The 10,177-nt window shown below is 47.5% G+C and overlaps 1 pseudogene; it reads right to left on the reverse strand.

Annotated features, from left to right (window-relative positions):
• Positions 1–230: 230 nt before the first annotated feature.
• Positions 231–1,660, reverse strand: LOC123604223 (annotated as a pseudogene).
• Between the last annotated feature and the right edge of the window lie 8,517 nt (positions 1,661–10,177).

The raw sequence follows: 10,177 nt of genomic DNA on the forward strand, positions 1-10,177 counted from the left end.
GGAGGGTGTCATGCAAAGTGACATTTGTCCCTCAGAGAAACACATGTATCACAGGACCTCACCCGTGTGAGGACCTTCACTTCCCAAACAGAGGAACTCGGGAAGGGAAGGGAGGAAGGGAGGAAGGGAGGAAGGGAGGAAGGGAAGAAGGGAAGGAAAAATAACATACAAACAGGAAGGGGGACAAAAACGTAAGAGGCTCTTCCCTAAGGGGAACAAACAGAGGGTTCCTGGAGGGGGTTGTGCCGGGGCGGGGGCTGAAAGGGTGAGGGGTATGAAGGACTCTCCTCCTGAAACCACTGTTGCCCTATAGGCTAACTACCTTGGGGGTCCATTGAAAAAATAAATTCAATAATAATATCAGAGAGGGCGAGGGCGAGGGCTCCCTGATCATCTGCAAATGTGACAGAGGGAAAGTCCGGGAACCGTTTGGGAATGAAGCTGTCTACCGCTTCTCAGTCCTGGCAAAAGAACTGCTGCAGCTTATAGGCAGTCACGTCCCTCTGTAAGGCACCCGACAAACGCCTTCCTGCTTCTCAAAAGCTCATCTGGGCTTCGATGAGATTCAGGAAGTTTGCAGTCAGTCACACCATCGTTCCTCGATCGCATGACTTTCGCCTGGGTTTCCTATGACGTCACACGAACACAGCCAAAGCCCTTTGAAGGACTAGTGTGAATCTCTTTCCTGTCCTGAACCAGAAGAACCTCTCCAAAGCTACCAAAATATTCTTTCAGATCCTGTTCGGTGGTTTTCCACGGGAGAACCAACCCTCTTAAATCGGACGTTTTCTGGATGGCTCTCTTCACTTTCACTGCTGAAGAAGCAGGCATCTGTCTCGTCCCTTTTTCTGTGGCTATCTTTGGGATACCGGACGACTATCCGCTACCGGATTTCCCCAGCCAGCATCAGGGATGTGCAGAATGTCTTTGACCGGCCGGACACCTCTCATACACTGAGACGCTGGATTCCGGTAGTGCAGTCCACGTGCTGCCGACAAACTGGGCTGTCACCGGGGACAGCAGCACTGTCCCATCGTCTTCCGATGGCATTCCAATGGGCTCGTCATTCTCATCTTTGGTCACCCGAGTACATTCAGACACCTGCTCTTATGTCTCCGCTAGGCCGCTGCTAGGAAGCCTGACAGGGAACCCGAAGCAGCGAGGGATCCAGGAGCAGCCCAGCTACTGCTTCGCTCCCGCGAAATGGCCGCCTTGGAATGCTTTACGGAAGAGGAAAAAAACACCACCATTTAATAACCTTGCTCTAAGTGTGGAGAAAGCAACCACCCATCCCCAAAAGGAAACTTCGGCAGGCTACACGCATAGGACATATGGAGCCTATGCTTGCAAGTGCTTACTTATGTGGGAACATGGAAGGGTCACCTGAGTCCCTGATGGCCCAGATGGGGTCCTTTGGAGGTGTCTGAAGGAGTTTTCTCGTGTGCTCCCTTAGAGAAAGCTGGCCGTGAGACGACGTGGCCAGAAACTAGGAAGCCCTTTGGTTCCATCAGCGAAGCCCCGACTTTTGGGGAGGAACGGACGCTCACGGAGATATCCCGGGCCACATTTGGTTTGTGGGTTGCTGCAGCTTTTGGCTTCTTTGCGCCAAATTGGCTGTGTTCTTATTGGAAATGGAAAACACCTGCGCGATGGGATCCATCCGCGGTAATGCTCTCGTGCGATTGGATTTGTTTTTACAAAAGGGGGAGATTTGACCATCGGGTCTTTCGTGTCCTCTCCACAAATAGGAGTGAAACAAAGGCTGATGTTGGTTTGCATCTTGTTTGTGGATCTGTGGCCACAGGTGTTATCCATGTGAGATGTTTTCTCTACCTCTGGATGCTATTGCTAACACCAATTTGTACACGAGCTCCGTTAATGTGTTTCAAGGCAAGCCCTTGTAAACATTGGGCATTCTAACACTCGGGAGGATCAGAACAAACCCAAATGTGTCTCACATTCCCGTGAACGGTGTGTGTGTGTGTGTGTGTGTGTGTGTGTGTGTGTGTGTGTGAAATTCTCTACATTCAGAGTTTTATGTTACTCCATAAGAAAGTTGCCTCACGGGAAGGGACACAATTGACGGCCCAGAGAGAGGAGAGATAAAAATTGAACACACCTGCCCTCCCCGCTACACCCACACCCACACACCCTTTCCCAATAGTCAGAAGAATGAGGAAGAGGAGGAAGGCAGACAGATGCCAGTGATCCGAAACCCACCCCTTCTCCTCCCCGAGCACAAGCGCCAAGATGGGTGCCCACCCCACGGCCTGCTCCTCCTTCACCTCTTCCACAGGGGGCTGAAAAGCAACCAGAGACAAAGCCACTTTTGCAGGAGGGAAAGACAGGAGACAGAGATGGAAGAAGAAGTAGGAGGTGGACGCGGACCGGAGTTGGAGGCGCAAAAGAAAAAGATGAAAGAAACACAAAAAGGTGAGTCCAAAACTTGAAATCTGCCTGGGGCCTGGCCGGCGGCTCCCTGGCCGCCTCCCCCTCCCCCTCCCCCTGTTTCTGCATCTAGTTCGTGTGGCTCCAGTGATCTCCTAGGCCATCCCCGGTGGTGGGGCCTCCCGTGTGAGCCTGATGGTGGGGAAACAGATCGTTTGACTTTGTAGCGGACACGGGTGTGACGTCATGGGTACTAAAGGCCATGGAAGGTTGATTGCTTACTTAAAATGGACATATTTTCGGAGCCGTCGATATCAAATACAATGCCGATAGTTAGGTTTTATTCTTTGTGGTGGTGGTGGTTGTAAAATGGCTTGAATTTGGTGCTCTCTGCATGACAAGGCTTTGGGGTGGGCAGCTCCGGTCATGGCCTTGCTTCCGTCCCAATACTGACCCTGTAACTGTGGTCCTCAAAATATACATCTCTGTGACCTTTACAAACAACATAACCCGTTTTCTCCCTGTTTTACAACAGGTATCAAAAACAAAATCAAAAAAACCTTACAAACACTTACGCCCTTCCTTGTCCCACTCAGACACGCACTCCAGGGTTCAGGCCCGAGGCAGGGGCCTAATCAGCTTTCCTGTGACTTCAATGTATGACTTAACCGGTACCCGTTGCAGTTTGTCAGCAAAAAGTACTTCAAACGATGGTCGATTTTGTCTCTCGCATACAGTGTTCGTGGGTGAATGTTGACAGGAGATAGGTTAAATACACAAAAATGTTTACTCGTAAACCTTTAAATTTTTTCCTTGTACCATTTATTTTTGAGAGAGAGAGAGAGAGAGAGAGAGAGAGAGAATGAATGAGAATGAGAATGAATGTCAGCGAGGGAGGGGCAGAGACAGAGGGAGACACAGAATCCGAAGCAGGCTCCAGGCTCTGAGAGGTCAGCACAGAGCCCCACGCGGAGCTCGGACTCACGAGCTGTGAGATTGTGACCTGAGCCGAAGTCGGACGCTTAACCGACTGAGCCGCCCAGGAGTCCCTATTTGTAAACTTTTAAAATGGCTTCCCAAGTCTTTCGTGACCTGGAACTTCAAAGCTTTGCTAAGTTAAGTGGTAAATTAGGTTCAATTCTTCGGACATCTGAGTCTTTTCCACAGAAGTTAAAATACTAAATTGCGAATTACTAAACCTACGGCGTTTTCTTTCTTTTTCTTTTTTTTTTTTTTTGTTTTTTTGTTTTCCTGTGTGTGTGTGTGGGGGGGGGGGTGGTCTTTGGCTTTATTCAGAAAAACTAAACAGTAAAGATACTTGGGTCTGTTAGTAAACATGTTTCATCGTTTGTTGTTGTTTTTTTTTTTTTTTTTCCTTGAAGATTTGTTTTCCAGCCTATTTCTTTATTTTTAGGAGAGAGAGAGAGAGAGAGAGAGAGAGAGAGACAGACAGACAGACAGACACAGAATGAGTCGGTGGGAGGGGCAGAGGATCCGAAGCGGGCTCTGTGCTGACAGCACAGACAGCCCAACGCATGGCTCAAACTCACGAACCGAACCGTGGGATAACGACCTGAGCCAAAGTTGGATGCTTAACTGACAAAGCCACCCAGGCGCCCGTTTCATGACTTGTTAAAAATTGTACAGTAAAAGAAAAAAGAAACAAAACCGACCACCACAACGTGTTTCTGAAAATGATGACATACATTCGTACATTTGGCAGCGTAAACAATTCTGGTGTGTGGGGGGCCTGGGTGGCTCAGTCGGTTAAGCGTCTGATTTCAGCTACGGTCATGGTTCATGGATTTGAGCCCTGAGCTGGGTTCTGCACTGACAGTGCAGAGCTCCCGTCTCCCCCTCTCCCCCTCTCCCCCTCTCCCCCTCTCCCCCTCTCCCCCTCTCCCCCTCTCCCCCTCTCCCCCTCTCCCCCTCCCCCTCTCCCCCTCTCCCCCTCTCCCTTTCCCCCCACCTCTCAAAATAAAGGAATTAACTTAAGAGGAAAAAAAGAACTCCATAAAAAAAAAAAAAAATTAAAAAGAAGGCAGGCAGGCAGGCAGGCAGGCAGGCGGAAAAGAAGAGAGAAAAAACACAAAAGACTATATGGTCAATCGCTATTCTTGCTGTGCTTATGTCAATACTGAAGCCATGTCTGTTAACACTGGACTTATTTTAGAAACAAATTAGTTTTCATGGGGCTATCTTTGACAGGAATGGAGGGGTCTCGATAGAAAAAGATTATATTTCAATAGCTCTTTTGTGGATGTTACATTCTAGTTCTGGTTAATTAATTTTCTTTGACTGTTTGTTGTTTGCCTTTAAAACTGGGCTGGATCCTGGTTTCCTCCAATATCTGACTATGACTCTTCAAACTCAGGCTTCCAATCCTCTCCCATCCTCTTATCTTAGCATCCTGAAGAACTCAAATGGCCCTTTTCTCTGAAGCCCTGCAAAGGAAAGCTGAACAACTGGAGATAAACTTCAGAGAAATTGCCACAGTTGTAGACAATCTGTGTGCCTGTTGCTCTATGGGCCATTCAGAAAGAGACATTTGCTGCTGTTGTGTTTGTGTTGTTTTTAAAGTAGGCTTCACCACGCCCAGTGTGGATCCCAACTGGGGCCTTGAGCTCACAACCCTGGGATTGAGACCTGAGTGGGGATCCAGACTCGAATACTGAGCCTGAACCCACTGAGCCACTCTGGATCCCCCAAAATGAGACATTTGAACTACATGCCAGAAAAATCGGTCAGATTGCCCCCTGCCTGCTCCCACTCCAGCTGAGGATGCTTCGAGCCTGGCATCTAGACACCTTCTCACTGACCACACTTGGGACTTAGACACTGGGTTTATACGTTGTTCTAACCATTGACCCGTGGTTTTCTTTTCTTTCTGTAGAAACACCTCTTATTAGTTACCTGATTGCTTGCTGAACGAGGCAGAGTCAAAGCTAGTTCACGAACACTTGCTGCACCTGTATTAGCTCCTCTTTAGAAATAAGAACCCATATTTTCTTTGTATTTTTATAAGTTTCTTAATATTTACTTTTGAGAGGGGGTGGCGGGAGGGAGACCCATAATCTGTAGCTGGCTCCAGGCTCTGAGCTGTCCGCACAGAGTCTGATGCGGGGCTCAAAATCACGAACGGCGAGATCCTGACCGGAGCCAGAGTCCGATGCTTAACCCACGGAGCCACCCAGGTGCCCCAGCAATAAAAGCCCACATAAACAGGGGCACCTGGATGGCTCAGTCGGTAGAGCGCGTAGCTCTCGATCTTGGGGTTGTAAGTTCGAGCCCAACGTTGGGTGTAAAGGTTACTTAATAAGATTTAAAAAAAAACATAAAAGTAAAATCAGACAGCAAATCACTTGGGTACAGTAAGAGTCCTTTGACCACCAGAACCTTCCCCTCCGCGCCCCCCGCCCCCCCAAGGTGGTTATAACATTGGGTTTGACTATACTGTTACTATTTCTTAGAATACACTTGGGGAGAAAACTCAGGATATGATGCAGTACCAAACTATGCAGAAAAATATCCAAGATCTCAGATAGGAACTATCTCTGATACCCCCCCCCCCCCCAATTAGCACAAGGGAGCAAAAGTTGTGACCTGCACCCTGTCAAATCCTTCCCTTCCAAAGCCCCTGCCACAACCTAATTCGGCTTGAAATAGTTTCAGAAGGTGGACCTCCACCCCTGTTCCATAAAAGTGGAACGAGGGATTGACAATGGAAACTTATAAAGGGGAAGAGAACTTAACACCTCTGACTCCATGTTGCTTCGATTCCCTTCACAACTTCTGTGTAGCCCTGCACCTAGGCCTGTGACAGGTGAGATTTACAGAAACTGTTCTCACCGGGGGAGATAAACGGATAGCCCTAGCCCCAGCCATCACCCATCATCGTCCCCATTCCTGACCATTGGGAAATGATCCAAACTCCGGAGGCTGGGGGTGAGTGTGGGGGGCGGGGAGTGGGGAGTGGGCAATTGAAACTGTGCCACGGAGGGTTAAGGAGGCTGACGCTCGCTCGCTCTCGCAGACAACCTAAATCTTGTTCTTCAGAGAACTATTTGCCCCTAATCAGCTATTGTGTCTTTTCAGGTCCCACAAACAAACTGTAGCTGTCTCTGAAGAAGCCTGGACTTCTTCAAGGTCCACCGATATGCTTGCAGCCTATAAGCCAGCACAGCCCTGAGAGAAAGAGCCTAAGTCCCCATCCAGGGTATAACCAGCTCTCGGGGCATACCCACAGCCCCTTCTCCGTGTCCTAAGGTAACCTCCTGACATCAGGGACTAAATTGTGCCTCGTTCTCATGTGAAGTCTCCGCCCCTCAGCACACCTGGGGATATGCATGACAGGTATGTTTCCTCAATGTGGGTGCTCCGTCTTTCCTTGTCAATAATCACAGATGTGCCTTCCCTTTTATCAACAGGTATGTAAAGGATTCTTGGGATGTCATTCTTTTGTCAATTCAAGTCTATTCCAATGTTGCACTGGCTCCTTCAAATTGTCCTTGTTGAAAGTGTGTTGCTGTCCCTGTCTCTCTGTTAAAAATGCTTTGCCAAACACAAAGGCAGACCATCTGAGCCAAGCACGTGAACTATGTCTGCTGGTCAATGGAACTTACAGAGAACATACATCACTTTAGAGTTTCCCAGCATTTATGTTACAATAAGTTCACCCCAACGAGGAACCCTAGGTGGTTCAAAGACACATATGTGTGTTTACACACACACACACACACACACACTCTCTCTCTCTCTCTCTCTCTCTCTCTCTCTCTCTCTCTCTCTCATACCCAGCAAGGAGGGACACACCCAGGGCAGACAAGACAGTCACCTGGCACTGAGGGACATAAAAACATAAAATTGATCATCCGTGATTTCTGAGGAAAGATTATCGATCAAGACGGGGAAATGATAAAGGAAATCCTAAACTTTTTATGTTGGTGGTCTCCCAGGGAAGCTATACATGTAATATTTACCGAGGTCAAAGGGACTCCAGAAAACCTCAAAGCATGAGCTCTTTTTCTGTCCTGAGCACAGATTGTATGTCTGGTTTGTTAAAAAAAAAAAAAAAAAAAAAAAAAAAAAAATTTTAAACATAACTAACTAAAAAAGGGGGCTCCCAAAGGGGGCTTATAAAGATGAGGGAAACAAAAGAAAACAATACAAAAACCTTCCTGGTCGCCATAAGATTGAAGTCATACAGCCTTGCACATACTAAAAACAGAAGATAAAGTCTGTAACTTTCTGGAATGTGTTCTTTCTCCTCATGATGATACCTAACATCTGCGCCCCCCCCCCCCCCCCCCCCGGCCCCGTGCCCTGTTTATCCTTTTTTTTTTTTTTTTTTTTTTTGGTAAGCTGTATGTATGCCCAATGTGAGGCCTTCCCCAGATGACTGACTTCTTTGTGAAGATTGCGTATCCCCGTCAGCCCTCCTAACTTGGGCTCCAATGAAACTCTTTTCCTTCCTCTTTAAAATTGTTTTTAAAAAGGCTCATTCATTTTGCATCGACAGAGGGTAAATGCTATAAAAGGTAAACAAGACATAGTGAGGGGACAAACTGGGAAAGGTGGACAGCGTTTAAAAGATGCTTTTACATGCTACACTTCTTCCTGCCTTTCCTTCACAGGTAGGACAGCACCTACACCTACTGTCGTTGGCAATGGTCACCGGCCTGGAGAGGAAGAAACCATTCCATAGTTTTCCACACGGCGGATGAGAAGGCCCTCTCGGACCAAATCCAGGAACTCCCTTACTGTGAGCCAAGGACCGGTGTTTTGTCGTTTTCCTTTCAGTTGTGGTTAGAAGTAGACATCACCTACAATTGAGATTTTTCACCATATATAAGCATAGAGTTCAGTGGTATTAGGTGCAACATTCACGTCCTCCTCGTTGCGTTCTTTCTTTCCATTCCATTTGTTGTAGTGTTTTAAGATTTGTGTTTTTATTTTTTTTATTTTTTTATTTTTTTTTAATATATGAAACTTATTGTCAAATTGGTTTCCATACAACACCCAGTGCTCATCCCAAAAGGTGCCCTCCTCAATACCCATCACCCACCCTCCCCTCCCTCCCACCCCCCATCAACCCTCGGTGTGTTCTCAGTTTTTAACAGTCTCTTATGTTTTGGCTCTCTCCCACTCGAACCTCATTTTTTTTTTTTTTTCCTTCCCTTCCCTTCCCTTCCACCATGGGTTTCTGTTCAGTTTCTTAGGATCCACATAAGAGTGAAACCATATGGTATCTGTCTTTCTCTGTATGGCTTATTTCACTTAGCATCACACTCTCCAGTTCCATCCACGTTGCTACAAAAGTCCATATTTCATTCTTTCTCATTGCCACGTAGTATTCCATTGTGTACATAAACCACAATGTCTTTATCCATTCATCAGTTGATGGACATTTAGGCTCTTTCCATCATTTGGCTATTGTTGACAGTGCTGCTATAAACATTGGGGTACAAGTGCCCCTATGCATCAGCACTCCTGTATCCCTTGGGTACATTCCTAGCAGTGCTATTGCTGGGTCATAGGGTAGGTCTATTTTTAATTTTCTGAGGAACCTCCACACTGCTTTCCAGAGCGGCTGCACCAATTTGCATTCCCACCAACAGTGCAAGAGGGTTCCCGTTTCTCCACATCCTCTCCAGCATCTATAGTCTCCCGATTTGTTCATTTTGGCCACTCTGACTGGCGTGAGGTGATATCTGAGTGTGGTTTTGATTTGTATTTCCCTGATGAGGAGCGACGTTGAACATCCTTTCATGTGCCTGTTGGCCATCCGGATGTCTTCTTTAGAGAAGTGTCTTTTCATGTTTAAGATTTATGTTTTTAATGTTTACTTATTGGTTTAAGGGGGGGTAGGGAGGGAACCCCAAGCAGGCTCTGCACTGCCCGTGCGAGAATCCAACGCAGGGCTTGGTCTCACGAACCCTGAGATATGACGTGAGTCAAAATCAAGCGTGGGATGCTTCACCCACTGAGCCACCCAGGCACCCGACCCATTCCATTTGTTTTAAAGACATAAACGTTGCAAACGTTTTTTTTTTTTTTTTTTCCCTAGTTTTATTTATTTTTGAGATAGAGAAAGAGCATGAATGGGGGAGGGTCAGAGAGAGGGAGACACAGATTCTGAAGCAGGCTCCAGGCTCTGAGCTGTCAGCACAGAGCCCGATGTGGGGCTTGAAACTCACGCACCGTGAGATCATGACCTGAGCCCAAGTCGGACACTTATCCGACCGAGCCCCCCAGGCGCCCCACAACCTTTTTTTTTTTTTTTTTTTTAAAGTTTGTCCATCCATTCCTTCATTCCTTCATTCATTGTTCACATTCTCTTCACTCGATGTGGGACTTGAAGTCACAACCCTGACAGAGGTCAAGAGTCCAAGAGTCGCATGCTCTTCTGAGTGAGCCAACCAGGAGCCCCTTCCATTCCGTGTTTTGAAACAACCCCAGGATCCTGACTCAGACTCCCAAATTGACCGGTGAGAGGCCCACCCACGCCCTCTAGGCCATCTGTGGGGCTGTTTCATGTGTGTCCATCTTCCTTCCTCCTTTTAGTGGCACGTCAAAGGTTGTGTGTGAAACAGCCGGTGACTGTGGAATGAAACTCTACTCCGTTTCCCTTTGGAAGCAGGTGGGAGAGGGAGGACAGGTCAATGGCTAATCAATAGAGTGTTAGTGTTGCTTTACAGGAGTGTGCCCGCTGGGACCATCACCCGGGGTCACAATTGTCCCGTCAGGCCTCCCTCACCCTCTATCCCTTATTGCTCCATGCCTGTGTTTG

This window comes from Leopardus geoffroyi, chromosome E1, assembly GCF_018350155.1.
Source record: "Leopardus geoffroyi isolate Oge1 chromosome E1, O.geoffroyi_Oge1_pat1.0, whole genome shotgun sequence".
NCBI classification, from domain to species: domain Eukaryota; kingdom Metazoa; phylum Chordata; class Mammalia; order Carnivora; family Felidae; genus Leopardus; species Leopardus geoffroyi.